The 20556-nt window shown below is 38.0% G+C and overlaps 1 pseudogene; it reads right to left on the bottom strand.

Moving 5' to 3' along the window:
- Window positions 1-17265: 17265 nt before the first annotated feature.
- Window positions 17266-18381, bottom strand: LOC143610271 (uncharacterized; annotated as a pseudogene).
- Window positions 18382-20556: the final 2175 nt, after the last annotated feature.

The following is a 20556-nucleotide window of genomic DNA, read 5'->3' as shown; positions in this document are numbered from 1 at the left end:
TAATGACTAGTTAAATGGTTAACTAAGTTTAAAATATCCATAGAAACCCAACAAATGGCATCAAGAGCCGGGATACGGGAAACTAAGCTTCGGGTTTTCGGTTTTATATTTTCCCTTTGAAAGATTTTATACAAAAAATTAACATGCATGATTTTTTGTATTTAATCTTGTTATATTTTTGGCTTTGTTCAAAAAAAAAAAATAAATAAATAAAACCGAGCAAATGGGCCGAAGCCCAATTCGGGAGTTATTGGGCCGAAGCCCACCTCATTTGGTTAATGGGTTAACCGGTAAAGGGGAAGAAAGTTAAGTGGGCCGAAGCCCATGAGACTTTCTTTTGGGCCGAAGCCCAAGAACAAGTTATTGGGTCAAGCCCAAATGGGTTGGGCTAGGCCCGATAAGGTCAAAGGGTTTTGGAACGGGATCCTAAAACATAACGGGTTATGTTTGTTATTTATTAAAACTAGACCGAGCCGTAGACCAAAATGGATGTTTGTTTGTGGTTGATGATTGTAATTGTAATTAATTATTCAAGTTTCGGTTTGTAATAATTAATTAGGGGCAGTTTTGTAATTTTGTAATTATTTATTCATATGGGTATGTAATAAATAGATTATTTGTAATATCTTTATTTTATAGAATAAAAAATGTATTAGGACATTTGGTTTTGTAAAATTAAAGAAGATTGCAAAATTGGAAGTTTGGGCCTTATTGGGCCGGGTATGGTGATAATGGGCCTCACAATCCCATTAAGGGGATTCAAGCCCAAAAGGACCTAAGCCCACCAATTGAGCCCAAATGGAAGCTTATGGAAGCTAAGGCCCAAGTTCAAGCCCAATGGATTACAACGAGGTTGAAGAAGATGCTTGACGCATTTGGATGCGGGATCAAGTGGGAGCTACAACATCCATGTGTCGTGTGTCCCTTAGGATCGGACCTAAGACACACACTTGTTTCGGCTAACAAGTGTGGTCTAACTTAGTGGCTCGTGTCTAGTATAATTGTGTATGTTAATTGATTGTTTGATTATGTGGTTGTTAGATATTAGGATATCAACTTCGTCACATAGAATTAATTAACAAAGCATAAAACGGGTTCTAACAATTATCGGTAATCACGTGACACGTAGTTTAATAAAATGGATTTATTAACTAGCCGTCTCACGCCCATAATAAAATGGTTTTATTATAAATTAGAATTTTGAAAATGGTTTCAAAATAATCATGTTACTAAATGCATGTTAGAACATGATTTAAAGTTTTACAACTAGAATTATTAAAAACTAAAAATCCCTTTTAAAATTAAGGATAACAAGTTAAACACCATCCTTTTGTATAACGCTTAACATATTAGTAAGCTCTTAGTGGGAAAAAGGTCACATAACCGCGTAGAGTAAATTAATATGTTGAGGTAATATTGGCATACAAATGGGAAAAAGGTCACCTAACCATTTGTATGTTGATATTACAAGTTGATACAAGTAGGACGACTTAAATTAGAACCATGTGAAGAGGGTCACCCAAGCATGGGGTCTAATAGGTGTTGATGGGATAAACATGCCGACACGAAATATGATTTCGAACCGGTCCTATAAACTCTAGAAGTTGCAAAAGGGTTTGCAATTGTTATGAATAACTACCTTGATAAACCGACAATGGGAAAAAGGTCACCTAACCGGAGTCGGGTTTATCGTTGGATTCTAGATTTTAATTATTAATTATATTTGGTATATATAAAAGGGTATTAATAATTAAAATAAGTAAAACACTAAAATGAACTTAATTAAAATTCTGCAGATGGCCGCACACGTCGACGACAACATAATCCCTAACGTCCAAAATGTATCTCTCCGATCTATTCTCGCTAAAGACCGTCTTAATCACAATAACTTTTCGGATTGGTTCCGAAATTTAAGGATTGTTCTAAAACAAGAAAAATTATATCATGTTTTGGAAACACCTATCCCCAACGAACCGGAAGAGGGAAGTGAGGTCGAATACATGAATTGGGTCCAACACACGGAAGATTCCATTCAAGTGTCATGCCTCATGTTGGCGACTATGGTTCCCGAAATCCAAAAGGATTTCGAAAACCATAATGCGTACGACATGATTACTCAACTTAAGGAAATGTTCCTTAAGCAATCGAGGGTTGAAAGGTTCGAAACGGTTCGAGCCTTGCATGCATGTAGAATGGATGATAATCAACCAGTTTCAACTTATGTACTTAAGATGAAAAGTTACATTGATCGCCTCGCCAAGCTCAATTGTCCCATCTCAAAAGAGTTAGCAACGGATTTGATCCTTAACTCTTTGTCGAAAAGGTTCGACACTTTCGTGTTAAATTATAACATGAACGGGTGGGACAAAAACATTGGAGAACTTCACTCAATGCTTAAAACAGCCGAGGCGAGCATGGGTAAAAGGGTTTTACCCGTGTTTGCGATCAATGAAGGTGGATCCAAGAATCGATCTAAGCCCAACCTAAGGCTAAGGTAGCAAAAAGAAAGGGTCCTCCTGTGCATCTTAAGGGTAAGGGCAAGGCACCGGTTATGGCAAAGAAACAAAAGGTTGTGGAACCGAGGGGTCATAAGGATGATCCTTGTTTTGGTTGTGGGGAGACCGGACATTGGAAACGCAATTGCCCGGTCTACCTAAAGGAGCTAAGAAACAAGAGGAATGCGGGGCATGCCTCGGGTAATGTCTTTATGATTAATATTGAGCTAAATCTTATTTCTTCTAACACATGGGTATTGGATACCGGATGTGGAACTCACATTTGCAATTGGTTGCAGGGGTTCAAAAGGAATGAAGACTTAAAGAAGGGCGAAGTGAGTCTTTTCATGGGCAACGGTGCAAGGGTGCATGTGGTCGCTAGAGGAGACTTCACTTTATCGCTTCCAAGTGGTTTGGAAGTTGTTTTGAGGAATGTTTTGTATGCTCCTAGTTTGACTAGGAACATTATTTCCGTGCACCTTCTTAGACAATGTAATTTTGACTTTAAATTTGTAAAATCAGAAATGCATGTATCATCTAATGGTATCTTTTATTTTAAAGCTGTACCAAACAACGGTATTTATGAATTGGTTCATGATAATACCTCAAATAGCTCATTATATCAAACTTCCACCAAAAGACTCAAAAAGGATTTGAGTGATTCCTACATTTGGCATTGTCGCCTTGGACACATAAACAAGAATCGTGTAAATACACTCCAAAAGAATGGTCTTTTGAAAACAAACGAGTTAGGTTCGTTTGATGAGTGTGAATCTTGTATTCAAGGCAAGATGACCAAAGAGCCTTTCAAAGGTACAAATGAAAGGGCTAAGGACTTGTTAGGTATCATACATACGGATGTATGCGGACCTCTCAAGCCCACTAGTAGGAATAGTGAAAGGTACTTCATTACCTTTACCGACGATTTTAGTCGATATGGGTATGTGTATCTAATGAAACACAAACATGAAGCCTTTGAAATGTTCAAGGAATTTCAAAATGAAGTACAAAATTAGCTCGACCGAACAATCAAGGTACTCCGCTCCGATAGAGGAGGCGAATACCTAAGTGATGCTTTTCAAAGTCATCTTAGAGATTGTGGAATTGTTTCACAGCTCACTCCTCCTGGTACTCCTCGACATAACGGAGTATCCGAGAGGAGGAATCGAACACTGTTGGATATGGTTCGATCAATGATGGCACGAAGCTCACTACCACCATCATTTTGGGGATATGCGCTACTTACAGCAGCTCGTATTTTGAATATGGCCCTGACCAAAAGGGTGGATCGAACACCCTATGAAGTGTGGCATGGAAAGGTTCCATCCCTTTCATATTTAAGGGTATGGGGATGCAAAGTTTATGTTAAACGTGACACCCCAAATAAGCTTGAGGCTCGATCCATCAAGTGTATCTTCATAGGATACCCAAAGGATGATATAGGATATATATTCTATGATCCTAGTGAACAAAGAGTGTTTGTTTCACGCAAAGGATACTTCTTAGAAACTAAGTTCCTTATGGAAGGACCTAGTGAAAAGAGAGTGGAACTTGAAGAGGTTCAAGAATCACTGGATGATACACAGTTGGTCGATACTAGCTTTCAACACGAGGATGTTGAAGGTGATCAAATGGTTGATCATACACACGTTGCTCGCAGATCTAGTAGGGTTAGTCAACCTCCCGAGAGATATGGATTTCTCGTGGATGATTGCTACTTGGTCGATTCGGATGAACCGATCTCCTACAAAGATGCTATGTCACAACCTGATTGTGAAAAATGGCTTGAAGCCATGAGCGCCGAGATGCAATCCATGCACGATAACCAAGTTTGGGAATTGGTTGATCGTCCACTTAACTCCAAACTGGTTGGATGTAAGTGGGTCTTCAAGAAGAAGACCGATATGCATGGAAATCTAGATACTTACAAAGCACGACTTGTAGCAAAAGGTTTCACACAAACTCAAGGGATTGATTATGATGAAACCTTCTCGCCGGTCGCGATGCTTAAGTCGATCAGGATATTATTTGCCATTGCAGCTCATTTTGATTATGAAATATGGCAGATGGATGTCAAGACCGCTTTTCTTAATGGATATCTTGAGGAAGATATCCATATGGTTCAGCCTGAAGGTTTTGTCGATCCATCTAATCCTGACAAAGTATGTAAGTTAAGGAAATCAATCTACGGGTTGAAACAAGCATCACGGATGTGGAATCATCGTTTTAATGAAGAAATCAAAGCGTTTGGTTTCGTCCAAAACGGTGATGAGGCGTGTGTGTATAAATGGGCTAGTGGGAGTATAGTCATGTTCCTTATTTTGTATGTCGATGATATACTTTTATTTGGAAATGATATACCAAGTATGGAAAGCGTTAAAGCGTGGTTAAGTAGTCGTTTCTCAATTAAGGATCTTGGAGAAGCGACATATATCTTGGGAATAAAGGTCTATAGGGATAGACAAAGAAAATTGATCGGACTCAATCAAAGTGCATACATTGATAAAATCCTGAAAAGGTTCAGGATGGAAAACTCTAAGAAAGGTTTGGTACCTATTCCTAGAGGAACCGTGTTAAGCTCATCCCAAAGTCCTAGCTCTAAGGAAGAGCAGGATACGATGAAGCATGTTCCTTATGCTTCGGCAATAGGATCTATTATGTATGCAATGATGTGCACTAGACCGGACGTCTCGTATGCTTTAAGCATAACGAGTAGATACCAGCACAACCCAGGTGACAGTCATTGGATGGCTGTCAAGAATATATTAAAATACCTTAGAAGGACTAAGGATATGTTTTTAATATATGGGTCTGGTGAGGAGGAACTCGTCGTAAAGGGTTACGTGGATGCGAGTTTCCAAACTGACCGAGATGATTCTCGGTCACAGTCGGGATATGTCTTCATTTTGAATGGAGGCGCTGTCTCTTGGAAGAGTTCGAAGCAGGATGTTGTCGTGTTATCCACTACAGAATCTGAGTACATCGCCGCTTCAATGGCAGCCCAAGAGGCTGCATGGATGAAAAAGTTCATCATGGATCTAGGGATTATCTCTACCATTCAGGAGCCCTAGAGATATTCTGTGACAATGAGGGTGCTATTGCACAGATCAAGGAGCCTCGTGCTCATCAGAAAACGAGGCACATTGAGCGCAGATTCAACTACATAAGGGATGAAGTTGAAAAGGGAAAGATATGTATTCATAAAGTTCATACCGATCAAAATATTGCGGACCCACTCACGAAGCTCCTCGATAGGCCAAAGCATGAGGGTCATGTTTGTGCATTAGGACTTCGGTATTCTAGTGAGTGGATTTAATCTGTGTTTAGTGTTTGTATAAGAACGAATGTAATGGGTATCTCATGAAAATTAATTATGTTTTAATTATTCAATGAGTTATGTTCTATATTTGCATGTTTAATCCATGAATGACTTATGTTGTTCTAAACGTCCGTAGTCGATCATACTTGTGGGAACAAGTATGAAGGTAAGACTATTATGAACCCGGATTGGTTGATATTCATGTGATGAATATAGGGCATAGGTTTGCCACCAAAGTTCATAGATATTTGTGGGATACAAATATTGGACTGACCCGCTCTCAAGGATCACTGCATGGAGTTAGTGTAACTGATCATAAGTAATCCTTGAGTAAAGGCGAGTATCATTGTGTCCTTTGACCTGAGATGCATATTGGATCTGGTTTTTCATCAAGTCTGATAACTTGACTCTCTTCTTTGTTATTTCGGTAACACGATAACGTGTAAGAAAGAGCTCAGATATCATACGAGATGTCAACAAGGGTGTATGCAGTCAAGATGGGATTTGTTCCTCTTATGTGTTGAGAGTTTAGATGTCTAAGGCCTGTTAAGTTAAATCATTGAGAGAATGATCACTCTGTGTCTCTTCGATTTGACAGGACATCTAGTAACAAAGGGATGTAGTGATAAGACTTACCTATATCATATCAAGTATGGACTTGAAGGGGATGATGTTATTGAATGGCACTTAGTCAAACACACTAGGGATGGTGACCTGTTGTTAGGCGGTATTCACCATTAGCATTAACTTCCTATGAGTCACGTGCAAGTGGGAGATTGTTGGAATACCGTATGCCCGAGACACATAATTAGGTTAATGTGGCTAGCCGTGTTTGATCCAAGTCGGGTCATACCCAATAACGAGTTAGACACACACCAATTATGTATTTGTTGAGATATGATCTATAAAACAAATACAGAACACAACACATTCAGAAATCGGGTTTCTGAATAATTACTTGAAAATGTTAAATAAATTAATTGGTTAATTTATTTATTCAAATAATTATTATTGGAATGATTATTTAAACATGTGTTCTTTTATAAAATGGTTTATAAAAGATGGGATGTTTATATATTTTATAAGGTATAAAATATATATTATTTAGACATGTATGCCTTACACCCCATACACTTGGTCAAAGTTGATAAGGACTTGATGGAGGTTGAGTAACTTTTACTTGACCAAAAACCTAACTTAAGATATGAATGAGATATGATCTCATTTATATAAAGATCAACATACTTTCAAGATATAATAAGTAACCACAACTCTCTCTTTCCCTCTAGCTTTTGGTTCGGCCGAAATCAAGAAACAAAAGAGGTTCGAGTCTCGGTTTCTCGTGTTCAAGCTTCCTAACATAGCTCGGTGTGTGTTGGAGGCTCGGGGTATCTTCCGTTTGAGGATTTTCCCTTTGAAAGTCTAGCATCAACATCATCATCTTCTTCAACTTCAACTACACTCTTAAAGGGTTAAGAATGTAAGTGTTTATAGCTTTGATAGTTTAGTTTTTCCGTATTATTTGATCCTTGCCTCGGGTTTCTAATATATAGATTATTGGTAATCTTATGACATGAATAAACTAGGTTGTTCATGAACACATATCATATAAACTTGTAATAATATATATATATACATATGGATACATATGTTTAAGTTTGTGATTTTCACGCTTCCACCTTAATTAATGACTAGTTAAATGGTTAACTAAGTTTAAAATATCCATAGAAACCCAACAAATGGCATCAAGAGCCGGGATACGGGAAACTAAGCTTCGGGTTTTCGGTTTTATATTTTCCCTTTGAAAGATTTTATACAAAAAATTAACATGCATGATTTTTTGTATTTAATCTTGTTATATTTTTGGCTTTGTTCAAAAAAAAAAAATAAATAAATAAAACCGAGCAAATGGGCCGAAGCCCAATTCGGGAGTTATTGGGCCGAAGCCCACCTCATTTGGTTAATGGGTTAACCGGTAAAGGGGAAGAAAGTTAAGTGGGCCGAAGCCCATGAGACTTTCTTTTGGGCCGAAGCCCAAGAACAAGTTATTGGGTCAAGCCCAAATGGGTTGGGCTAGGCCCGATAAGGTCAAAGGGTTTTGGAACGGGATCCTAAAACATAACGGGTTATGTTTGTTATTTATTAAAACTAGACCGAGCCGTAGACCAAAATGGATGTTTGTTTGTGGTTGATGATTGTAATTGTAATTAATTATTCAAGTTTCGGTTTGTAATAATTAATTAGGGGCAGTTTTGTAATTTTGTAATTATTTATTCATATGGGTATGTAATAAATAGATTATTTGTAATATCTTTATTTTATAGAATAAAAAATGTATTAGGACATTTGGTTTTGTAAAATTAAAGAAGATTGCAAAATTGGAAGTTTGGGCCTTATTGGGCCGGGTATGGTGATAATGGGCCTCACAATCCCATTAAGGGGATTCAAGCCCAAAAGGACCTAAGCCCACCAATTGAGCCCAAATGGAAGCTTATGGAAGCTAAGGCCCAAGTTCAAGCCCAATGGATTACAACGAGGTTGAAGAAGATGCTTGACGCATTTGGTGTCCTCCATCTAAAAAGATTGGTGTCCTCCATCTAAAAAGAATGAATCTGATTACGTAAACGAGCGGCCTTAGCCGGAGGATCGTATTTCTCAAGAAACTTGGTCTGCATGGCAGCCCAAGTAGCTATGAAGCCCTGTGGGAGGGACTCGAGACACAGACTCGCTTTATCGATGAGCGAGAACGGAAAACACGGAGTTTCACGGCGTCTTCGGATACGCTGGCAAGTGGAAAGTGTCACAGATACGCGCGATACGAGTGAGACGATGATGCGGGTTTTCGTGAAGTAACCCGTGGAACTGAGCAGAATGAGAAATGTTGTTCAGAATATTCGAAGGAATTTGCCAGTTCGCGTTAACTCCAATGGCGGGTGGTGCGATGCTGGATCTCGCGCCAGCATTGGCCGGTCGGGCCAGGTCTGCAACTGTCCTCCTCGGTGGTGGATTGTCGCCCATGATCCTATCCCTATCGTCGGAGTCAACGGATGAAAAAGTGGAAGATGGTGAAACGGCACGACATCTCTCACGAAACTCTCTCTGGCTTGGGAAATGCTTCCGTGTCGGGTGGTCCTTGAGATCGAGTCTGTCGCATAAAACTATAGTTAGAAATAAATTTAACTAAACTATTCTAAGAAATAAGCAAAACAAAACAAAAATAATTACAAGTAGCATACAAGGTAAGTCCTAACTCGAGTCACTCTCAAAACGCCTAAAACCGTGTCCCCGGCAACGGCGCCAAAAACTTGATGTGCATCGGATATGTCTAAAAGAATGACCCTCACAACTAAGCTTTAATTATAAAATGAAAATCCTAAAACCACACACAACCGGCAAGTGTACCGATCGCATGTAGTATAGACCTAGAAAGTCCGAGTATTGAACACGTGGACACGTAAGACGCTAACGATCACTAACCCTAGACAAGACCTACCTAAGAATAATATTTAATTGATTTTTGAATTCTTTTAACTTAACTGAACTAACTAGACTGACTGACAAAAGTTGCCTAAAATAGAAAACTTAACGGGGAACTAACTGTGTTAACTTCGGATGGATAAAAGTGTCTACCTAGGTCTGGATCAAACTGTAGGCCTAACAAGCTAATGAATTGAATGATATCAAGAAAATGGTTCCTAAAGATGACACGAATAAGGATCGCTCAGGCTCACTGGATTACCTCTCGGTCTCACCCAACAAGCCTACTAAACTACTCAAAATCGGCTAAAACGACCAAACCGGGAAACAATTGCTAACGTGTTCTAATGTTGACTCACCTCTCGGTTTCACCAACACTCGAACCTAATGGCAATGAATACTACTCAAAAAAGGATAGAGGAACAATTCAACTTAAACCAAAACAGATCAACTAATCGCTCAAAACACCTAAAGCTGACAAGAAACTAACTCGCTCTCGCGCAATCCTTATTCTAGCATGCAAAGGTAATGAGACGACCCTAACTTCTTATCACCTCTCGGTCTCTAAGAAGGTGCCTAACCGCTGTACTTTAACCTCAAATTCACGCAACAAAACCCTACGGTTGTACCTACCGCAAACAAACCCTAAACACAAAGTCTAGAATCAAACAATGCACCGATCAATCAACACAAAACTAATTAACCGACACACGGGGTTTATGCAATGAATCACCAAAATTTCCAGCCCTTAAACACAACCTATTTCATGTCTAAATCAAACTTTACAATAACAATTAACATCTATCAATCAAACAATCCAACTAGCTCATCAAACACTAACAGTTATCATCATTCCTAAGTATAACTAACAAGTTTTGCCTCTAATCATATTTGGACAGCCATGAATAATCATTAAAAGCATCATAAAACTCATACCAATCATCTTAACAATTGTCCAATAATCAATTCTAATCATAAACAATTCAATCTCTCAAGTAATTGCAAAACAATTCGACAATTAAGCAAGAATATTAAAGTGTATGAACAATGTGTAAAAGAAAGGATACGGAGTGAATATGGGCTACTCCCGGCTGATGTAGATTGATGAAAAACGTCCCCGAGGCTTGTGCTTGTGTCCTTCTTCCTTCCCAAGCCGCCAAACGTTCAAACCCTAGCCGACACCAAGTTTTTTTCTTTCTTTACCCTGCTGTGTTTTGCGATCGGACTAGTAGTAGGCTGGTTAGGGTTTTTTACTTTTTTTATATATTATAATATAATGGTATCTTGGACTTTTCCAATATGTAACCGGGCCGGGCCTTGAGCTTTGTATTGAAAACGTATGCGTAAAAAACCTGTAAGCTCCTTGAAAAGCTCGGTTTCTTCATTCTTTCACCCAGAACCTACAAGATTATTAAAACTATGTAAAACCTATATAAAACAAGCTAAAATACATAAAATATAATACAATAACGTAGATAAAAGGTGCAGAAAATAAGTGTGTTTTACAACACATCACCCACCTGTGTTTCTACCCGAAAACCAGGACCCACCTCCTAATCAAGAACAACCCGGCCCACAACACATCCCACAAAATCCTCCATTCAATGATTTACCGCCACTAAACTAACACATTAACCGAAACCGTAAAGCCCAAAGACAGTATCACATGAGGGATGATCGGTCAATCAGGTCTGAACCACCATATTTTCAGGGTGCGGTTGATTTTGAGAGAGAGAACAATAGAAGAAGGGGGGTTTGATGATTTCAAAGAATTTAAAGTTGAGGAAGAATGGGAAGACATACCTAGGGGTCGGTATTATCAGAGAGACCAACAAAAACAACCACCACGTAACTGCAGGCCACGAAGAAGACCAATTGTGCAAGAACCACAGGTTCCTGAGTATGAGTTTGATGATGGGGTTCCGAGAGCATTTGTTCCACCACCAGTTCGGGGGGGGGGGGTTCAAAGCCATTTCTTCCCACAAGTGGCTACGAACCCATTGCCCATTATTATTCCGGTCAGAGAGGGGAGAAATTTTTCAGTGAGGCAGAGCAGTTTGAGCGGGATGCCTGTGTTTTACGGAAAAGCTACAGAGGAACCATATCTGCATTTGAGTGACTTTGACTCGATATGTGCTACCATCTCAAGCCATTGGTTTAATGCAGATGATGTAAGTTGGTGGTGTTCCAATATAGTTTGAAGGATGCAGCAAAACAGTGGTTTTTATCATTGCCTTCAGCTAGCATTTACATGTGGCAAGATTTGGCTCAGTAGTTTCTAGATGAATATTATATGCCACAATGAACTTTAGAGGCCCACACTGCTATCACAAATTATCAACAACGAATAGGCGAATCGTTTCACGAGACTTTCACGAGATTTAAGTTGTTGTTGAGAACATGTCCGCATCATGGAATAGCCTTGTGGGAATTAATTAAAGCATTCCATGAAGGGTTGTCAACTGACGATGTGCGAGACCTTCAATCCACCACTAACGGATCTTTTCTAATGAATGATGAAAATGTGGATTAGGGGCATCTCGAAAGACATGTCATGAACTCTAAGAGATAATCACAGTCGAACAGAATGATAAAGAGGTCGGTGGTGAAAGCAGTTGACAGTGGGGGTTCAGATGATCGGATGGAAATGTAGGAAAAGAAGCTGGATCAGTTAATGGTTGCTGGTACGAAAGATAAAGGGAAATCGGGAAAGACATATCCAGTTTGTGAAGGTTGTGGTGAACTAGGCCATGCTGTGGCAAATTGTGGAGTCGTAAGGGATGACGAAGAAGAGGACAAAGAGGAGGTTAATTTTGTTCAAAAGGAGAAACAGTACAACAACAATGGCAATTTAAACTCAAATACCTATCACACGGGCCTCCGAAATCACCCTAATTTCAGTTATGGAAACCCGAAGACTCAGCAAAACCCAAATTTTCAAGGCAATTCCCAGAGAATCGGTTATCAATCAAATCAGAGACTGTATGGGAACGGTTCTAGTAACCAGCAGAGTGGATACAATCAGAGGGAGTTTGGTGGATATAATGAAAGATATTAAAAGGGTGAACAACAAGGGCAAGGAAGATCTTCAGGTAATAAGGAAGAGTCGATTAAGGATGTGATGGATTTTTTGAAGCAGATGAAGACAAATCAGGAGGCTCAGAATAAAAGTGTGAATCAAAGATAAGAGCTCCAAGAGAAAGCTAATGCTTCGAAGGATAAACAGGTGAGCCAGCTTGCAGAAGAAGGGGCTAGCTTGAAGAGAAATCCATCCAAATTACCAAGTGATACCTTAAAGAACCTAAGCCATCAGAATAGCAGTTCATCGAATGGGGCGAACACTCACATCAACCAGGTAAGTACCCTTAGGAGTGGTAAGACTTATGATAACGGGGTAAATCCACCTCCCTTCATTGAAGCCGTAGTGGAAGACTAGGGGGAAGATGGTAAAAGTGACGATGACGTGGAAATCGAACCTAGAAATCAACCGAGAAAATCAATTAATAAAAATTTAAATGAATCGGTAAGTAAAAAGGGAGCACCAATTACCAAGGAGGCGGATTCGACGAGTAAAACCGTACCGTTTCCTCAGGCTTTTGGTAAATCGTGAAACATCATCGTCACTTAGAAAGAGGGGCCCACAACAAGAGGAAATGTGGGAAATTTTCAAACAGGTAAAAATTAATCTGCCTCGAAAGGTGGCCGGGGTTATTCAATTGTTGAAAGGTCAATCAAACACATTTGTAAAATACCTTCACTAGTTAGGGCAAGTAAGGTGCTGAATCCACAGGGAATCAGTTTAAACACTTCCCGCAAATGCAAATCACTAGTTACTTGATTGCAAAAAATTGTTTTGCAAGTTTTTATTCCATTCTAGTTAATACAGAAATCAACCAACTTTTTACGCAAATTTTATTTAATTTTATTTTCTGTTATAGCTACGGGTAAACACACATTCCACAAACTCCCTGTGTTCGATATCCACTTACTACTATCTAATTAGTTGTATTTGGTTTATATTTGAGTGATTCTTCAACCTCACGTCAATTCGTTCAACAATTCTTATAAACCGCTTGACATCGTTTGTCCACCAAGTACAATTAGTTATTATAATTTGAACTTGATTAGCACTTTTCACTGATTCCCTGTGGATTCGACACCTTACTTGCCCTAGCTAGTGAATGTATTTTACAAATGTTTTTTATTGACCTTTCGACATCGATCACACTACTAATTAAAACACCACTTCCTTTCATGACCTAGAACACTTTATCACATGTGTTTCATCCTCCTCCCATCTACACAAATATATAAAAAAAACAGAAGATAAACAACTATACAAATAATATACAAAACGAGGTTCGCCTAACATGATGGGAACTCGATCAATAGTAAGGCGGTTGACGAGGCCCGAATATGGACGTCATGAAATCTGAAAATTCACCAAAGTTAAACGCCCCGCTACCTCCGCTACTCCCCTCTCCTGTTGGTGGTGGTAGTGGTGGCGGTGCCATTGACTGCATCGAGTCCACCCACATCGAGTGATGGAGAGATGGCTCGGGATAACGCACAGAACCATCATACGGCAGTAAAGTCGTGTAATCCACGCTTGGTGGATCCGGTACAACTGGCTCACCCGCATGCCATTGATCGTGCATTCTTCTATTTCGATCATCTAGATACAGCATGTGAATTTCTTGCTCTCGCCTATAAGCTTGAGCGCGGTTCCATATCTCCAACCGATCGTGTCTATCCTTCTCTGCACGCTTGGCATGTGCCCTCATGAATGTTTGATGGTCAAACAAAGCCCGAGACTCCTCCAACCAATTACTGTTGGTCGAAGGCCTATGCCTTTCCACAACCTCATTGATAGATCCCACGTAGGCCCAATTACCATCATACCAAGCATAACCCGATGAATAATCCCAACCTCCGTGTCGGGAACTACTAGCACCACCCGGTTTCCCTTTCATCCAGCTCACTCATTTCCTCTTCTTCTTCTTCCTCCTCTTCACCTAACACAGCCTCCACATCTTCTTTTAACACTCTCCACTTCACATTATCACGTTTGAGCTGATGATACCTGTCCTCTTTGGTATGTGTCCAACCGGGTCCCAAATCATTTAACTTGTGCTCCTTGAACGTTTTTTCCATCCCAACAGCATCTTCTTGAATATCCCCATTTAGCTTTAGTATTGCTGTGATCAGTCGACAGTGCGGTATTAATTTCTGCTTGTTACTCTCTCGACCATATATTGTGCATGACCAAGTAACGGAAGGATATTAATGGTTTCCCACACATCAACGCATACAAAATAGGAATATCGCTATTCCTCACAATCGAAATATCCCCCCAACGGGGCACCACATTCGTTAATAAGATTGTCATCAGCAACTTCACCTCAATCTTCAAATCCTTCCTCTTTATCTGCGTATTCATACCCCTACCACCTTTAGAACTTTTGCCAACATAGTGTGCCATTGAAGATGTTTGTCGGGTTCCTCAAACAAGTCTTTAACCGTTGGGTATGTGTACAAGTTAGAAGGCTTGCTATCGAATAAGGCAATTTGGTTAAAAGTGTCAAAATTAGAGGAAATGCGCTCAACATTTTCTTCCTGAATCCACTTGGCCAGCGGCATCTTTTTACGACGTGACCCGATGGAGATGCGTTTGATGATTCTCAAGGCACGAGACGTTAAGGAGGGCAGGAAGAGGAGGAGGACAAATAGGGAGTGACGGCATGGCTATTGTTTTAGGCTTATGTTCGTTTCATGACAATGTTTTAACATAACTATGTTTGATGATTTTAATCATGTTGTTTGTTAAAAGAGTCAGTTTTCGGGTGGTAATGTGCCCGTGTCGTGTATTTAGCGCAACGGATGGTGTACATACCCAAGGGTTTAAAATATTCCCAAGGGGGTTTAAGCTAAAACCCCTTGGATATAGCCTATCAAAAGAGGTCGGGTTGACACGAGACGTTAAGGAGGGCAGGAAGAGGAGGAGGACAAATAGGGAGTGACGGCATGGCTATTGTTTTAGGCTTATGTTCGTTTCATGACAATGTTTTAACATAACTATGTTTGATGATTTTAATCATGTTGTTTGTTAAAAGAGTCGGTTTTCGGGTGGTAATGTGCCCGTGTCGTGTATTTAGCGCAACGGATGGTGTACAAGCTATATACCCAAGGGTTTAAAATATTCCCAAGGGGGTTTAAGCTAAAACCCCTTGGATATAGCCTATCAAAAGAGGTCGGGTTGACACGAAATCCTGCTTGACTCATCAAAACTATGAAATTTGATTGTCACAAATAAAAGAGTCAGTCTTTGGGTGGTGATGGGCCAAGACAATTTAACCTATTTGCAGCTTACACATAAATAATTTGCAGCTTACCATGAATTCTCTCTTGATTGTTTAAAGAATCAAGGGCGGACCATGAATTACCAAAGCGGCCAGGGGCAGACCTTTTTAGAGGCCGGAGGTGGCCCCGGCCCCTGCGGTTTTTTCAGCTACTAGCGCATATTTCTGGTTTTCGGCCGATTTATATATTGAGCCGCCCCCTCAAGTTTTTAAGCCGGCCCTTACGGAATTTTTCCTTGAAAATTCTTGCCCTCTCGGGTTTTTAATCTAAAACCGTATCAAACGAGGTCAGGTTAACACGAAATCTTGTGTGAGTCATCAGAACCATGAAAAGAGTCGGTTTTTGGGTGGTGATAGGCCCACGTACCGGGCTTGATGTGCCCGTTGCAAAGCAGGCGGCTCAGCTTGAAACGAACATCTAAGAATGGGTAAATGATTGTCGGGCCTAATAGTAATAATTTAAATATAATAATAATAATAATAATAATAATAATAATAATAATAATAATCACTGCCAGCCCTAGTGCTTTCTTGACTCAAGCAAGGGTTTGAGGCCACAAAATTATTAAGGCCCCCATATTTTTAGAACAAAACTAATATATACATGGTTAATTAATAAATTGCATATTAGCAAATTGTTATATAAATCATGCCATATGAATGTGTTAACTAGAATCATATTATTTAGTATTGATGAATACAATATATACAAAGAATAGGAACCTATATACCTGAAAACGAAGACAACATTAAAATACACTAAAAGAGAATTAATTGATTATAAATCAATAATAAAAAATACTAAAAGTAATAATTATATTTGAATTGAAATGTTATTTTTTGGAGGGAGAACGTTAATAAGTTATACATTGTTAATTAAACTGAAGAGACTTCAAGGCATAAAAATGGCACAATCAATCAATTGACGTGGAGCATGCTTATACGGAAGTTTCTCTAACGTCTCTAGAATTCCAATCATCAATTTGGAAAGAAACAATGGCAAACTCTTCATCTTTTTAAAAGACTAAATGTAATATTTGCTCTTGCGATTTGTGAACTATATTATGGGTAACGTGTTTTGGTCCTTTTGGAATTGCCAATTGCTATTGATTCGAAGTTTTGCATTTTTTATTACAGCTTGCCGATTGTAAATTGTTTATACTTTATACCGGTCCCGAGTGACCGAGGTCTGCAAGTGTTCTTTCGAATTTTGGATTTGCCCAATTCAAATATCATTGTATTTGAAGTTTGTAATTTACTTATTAGTTTATTACTTTATAATATGTAATCTACCAATTTTTATATAACAAACTTTGCCCTATTTTGGCCTGATATATAATCTGTTAGAATCAATAAAGCTAGAAAGATAAGATTTATGTAAACATGTTTTTTTATAAACATAAGATATATAGCTTCGAACAAAATTTTTTAACTTAATCAACGTCGGTCCCTAGTACGGGTAAAGAAAAGGAGAGTTTATATTAACTTTTTTCGAAAGGCCAAGGCCCCTAACTTGATAAACTTGATAGTTGGCTTGAGGCCTCCGGAAACCTTGGGCCCCCATTAATAATAATAATAATAATAATAATAATAATATAGCAGGAAATAAATTGAATTACCCGGGATTGCACTTCAAGAGTGGTGCTTTTCTACTTGACGATTTAACCGAAGAAATATCAGCTTTTGTCTTTGCTGATACTTTATTATCCTATAAACACATCATCATTTAACATTAGCAAAAACAATAGTCAACATCAAGAACATAATATAATGAGCATAATAGCATACATATTTTTGTCATCATGACTAGACTGCTTTGAAACCTTGACCTCTAAACCATGATTCTCCAAGGAAACATTCCCGGTTGATGTGTTTTCCTGTTCCATTTGTTCACCACTGCCATCAATATTCCCGATTTCTGAGAAAACTAGATTAGTAGTACATGAAGAAAATTCTTTCTTAGTGCATGCTAGTTCCCCTTCTGCCCCTTTGTTACTCGACACATTGAGCGAACAACTTCATTCGATGATGTTTTCCGTTTTGCCCCTCTGTCACTAGAAACTAAAGGTGAGGAAACATTTCCAGTTAATGCTTTTTCCTGTTTCATTCATCCACCACTCGAGATGTTGCTATCAACATTCGGCTTTTCTGATAAAACTAGATTAATACTAGGTGCGTTAACATCTTGGTTTGATGTTATTTCCGATTTTGCCCCTCTGTTAGCAGTTTGGAGACTGGTTATTTCGTTTGTTTGATGTAGTAACCGGACTCACATTTGTGTGAGGGGTCTAATAATTTGGGGGTCTGCTTTCCTTGTTAAATGATTTTTTGGATGCAGATTTATTGAAGTAAGCCTCAAAAAAGGCGTTTCTTTCAGCAACAGCGCCCGGTCTAGAGTGTTTCTGAGCATCTTCTCGGATTCGGTTATGAGAAATGAAGACTATTTTTCCCAATCCAGTGGTTCGTTCACGAACCGGCCGAATGAAACCGATGTTATTAAGGCTTGAAGTGGGTCTCTCTGTAATAGATTAGATACAAATAAAACATTCTAGCCTTACAGTTTGAAAAACCCACCCAGTATTTAAAAACCAAGAAAACCCTGTAAACAAATAAAAAAATTCAACCTTTTTGATACCAAATTAATGAATAATGAACTAACCTCTTTGAACTCGGGTTGAGAAACGGACCGCATTAAGCAAGGAGCTGCTGCTGCTGCTTCACCCATTGCCATTAATATGAAATTGAAACCAACGTATTTCTTTGTGTTTAATTTTCTGATTATTAATTAAAGAATCAATTATGGGCCCCACTCACAACGGCTATAAGATTTAGAAATTTTGCATTCTAGTCCATAGCATTCAAATCCCGTAACATACAAAAATTTGTGTAATTTAAAATAGTCGTTGAAGAAAGCTTAAAGAGGAAAATCTACCTGTACTGTTAAAGCAACACAATTTTTTCACATGACATTCAATTAGACCTTTTATATAGGCTTTAAGTTTATAAGTTTTCATTTTTACAATTTTCCTTCATGAATGATCAAATGAAAATAGGCTTCAAGTATACAAGTTTTCATTTTTACAATTTTTCCTTCATGAATGATAAAATGAAAATTATGTTGTTAGTGAGAATTGAACTCACAACATTGCTTTTAAAATGTTTATGGCTTACCAACTCAACTATGATGAAGTCTTCTATTTTTCTTTGCTGGTATAAATTCACAACCTTCTATTTTATTACTTTTAAAATGCAAATACAAATTATTCTTATTAATCTATGTATTTTAGGAAATTATCTATATCTTATTAATTAATAAGATATGTTAATATGTATATTATTAAATTTATTTTATTTTATTTTACTCTTTAATCAATCGTGTATCACGCGGGCTCTATCTTAGTTATTTAGTTATTTACAATGATGAAAGGTTATGCGTTTCTTGATCCCGGTTTAATTTACATTTTACAACCATCTTTCAGTTTTTTAAATATCCTCAGTTCGGTTCACATTAATGGTAGGTTTTTAACTTATTTCATATTCGAATACTTGTATTTTTTTAATTATTATATGTTCACAAAAATGGATGTTAGGGGATAAATAAACGTAATGAATTTTTAACTTATATCAAGGTTGAATAATTATTAATATATGTAGCTATATAACTGTTTTATTTTATAACTAGTGTTTTACCCGGCGCGTTGCGTCACGCAAAACGGTAAAACTCGGGCGTTGGTAAACCCAAGCGTTGTAGGTCCGGCTTTGAGGCGGTAAGTCGACACGAATTCGGTCAGTTTTGGTTATGTGCGTTTTGGTATCGGAGCTAAAACAAAAAATAAAAAAAAAAACAATTTAAAAACCGAGGTGGACCAATGTGATGGTATCGATCAGTAAAGTTCGGGCGTTGGTAATACCTGAGCGTTATTGATTCCGGGTGTTGAGGCGATGAGTCTAAACAAATTTGATCGGTCTTCATCATGTTCGTTACGGTACCGAAACAAAAAAAAACGAAAATAAAAACAAAATTAATATTTGGTTAGTATACTAAAAAAATGCTGTAATTGTACACAAATTCAGTCTGTTTCACTTAACAACACAACTATTCGGTCCACACCAAAGTTAATGTTAAAAGAAAAACCATTCTAATATACACACAAACATAAATAAGACACTAAAAAAATAAAACAAACATTTGCATCATTTGAGATTTGAACTCGGGTTGCAAACCGATAGGAACACTTACCCACTCCAACAATACCACCAAACCAAACAAGTTTATGTGCTTAATATCAAAACCATTACTATATATACAAAAACAAAATAATACTCTGTGGCACCAAAGTTATTATTTATACTAATTAGATAATGATACTTGTTTATTAGGTTGAACTAGGTTATTGACCCGTGCACAACACGGGTGGACGTATAGAAATCGTCTAACAAACATATATAATTTTATATTATGTTGTAACTTGTAATATGTTTTCTGGGACGACAACATGATATTTAGTTATAAATAATACTGGTGCGAAAAGAAATAATTGTCAAACATAAAGATAAACCAAAATAAGATACAAAGTACAATGTTTAGAAACACAATTAAAAGTTAAAAATTTAAAATTCATAAACTAATAAGTGTGTAGTTAGCTTAAAGTAATGGTATGTGTCTACCATGAGTTCATATTCATATTTAACCCGGAAATCAAAGAGACGTTAGCTTAAAGTAATGGTATGTGTCTACCATGAGTTTATATTTATATTTAACCAGGAAATCAAAGAGACAGTTAATAAGAAAAATTGACTAAGGCCCAATATTTAACCAGCATGAATTATATTTTGTTATGAATATCACACCTTAAAGTTGATAAATAATCCATTTTCGTTACTCACGGTTTTTGTGAGTATACAA

Source organism: Bidens hawaiensis, unplaced genomic scaffold (genome assembly GCF_021521415.1).
Source record: "Bidens hawaiensis isolate Kalapana, Puna unplaced genomic scaffold, B.hawaiensis_p1.1 tig00002186_1, whole genome shotgun sequence".
Taxonomy (NCBI): domain Eukaryota; kingdom Viridiplantae; phylum Streptophyta; class Magnoliopsida; order Asterales; family Asteraceae; genus Bidens; species Bidens hawaiensis.
The sequence above is the reverse complement of the archived record's forward strand: the minus strand, read 5'-3'. Positions and strand labels throughout refer to the sequence as shown.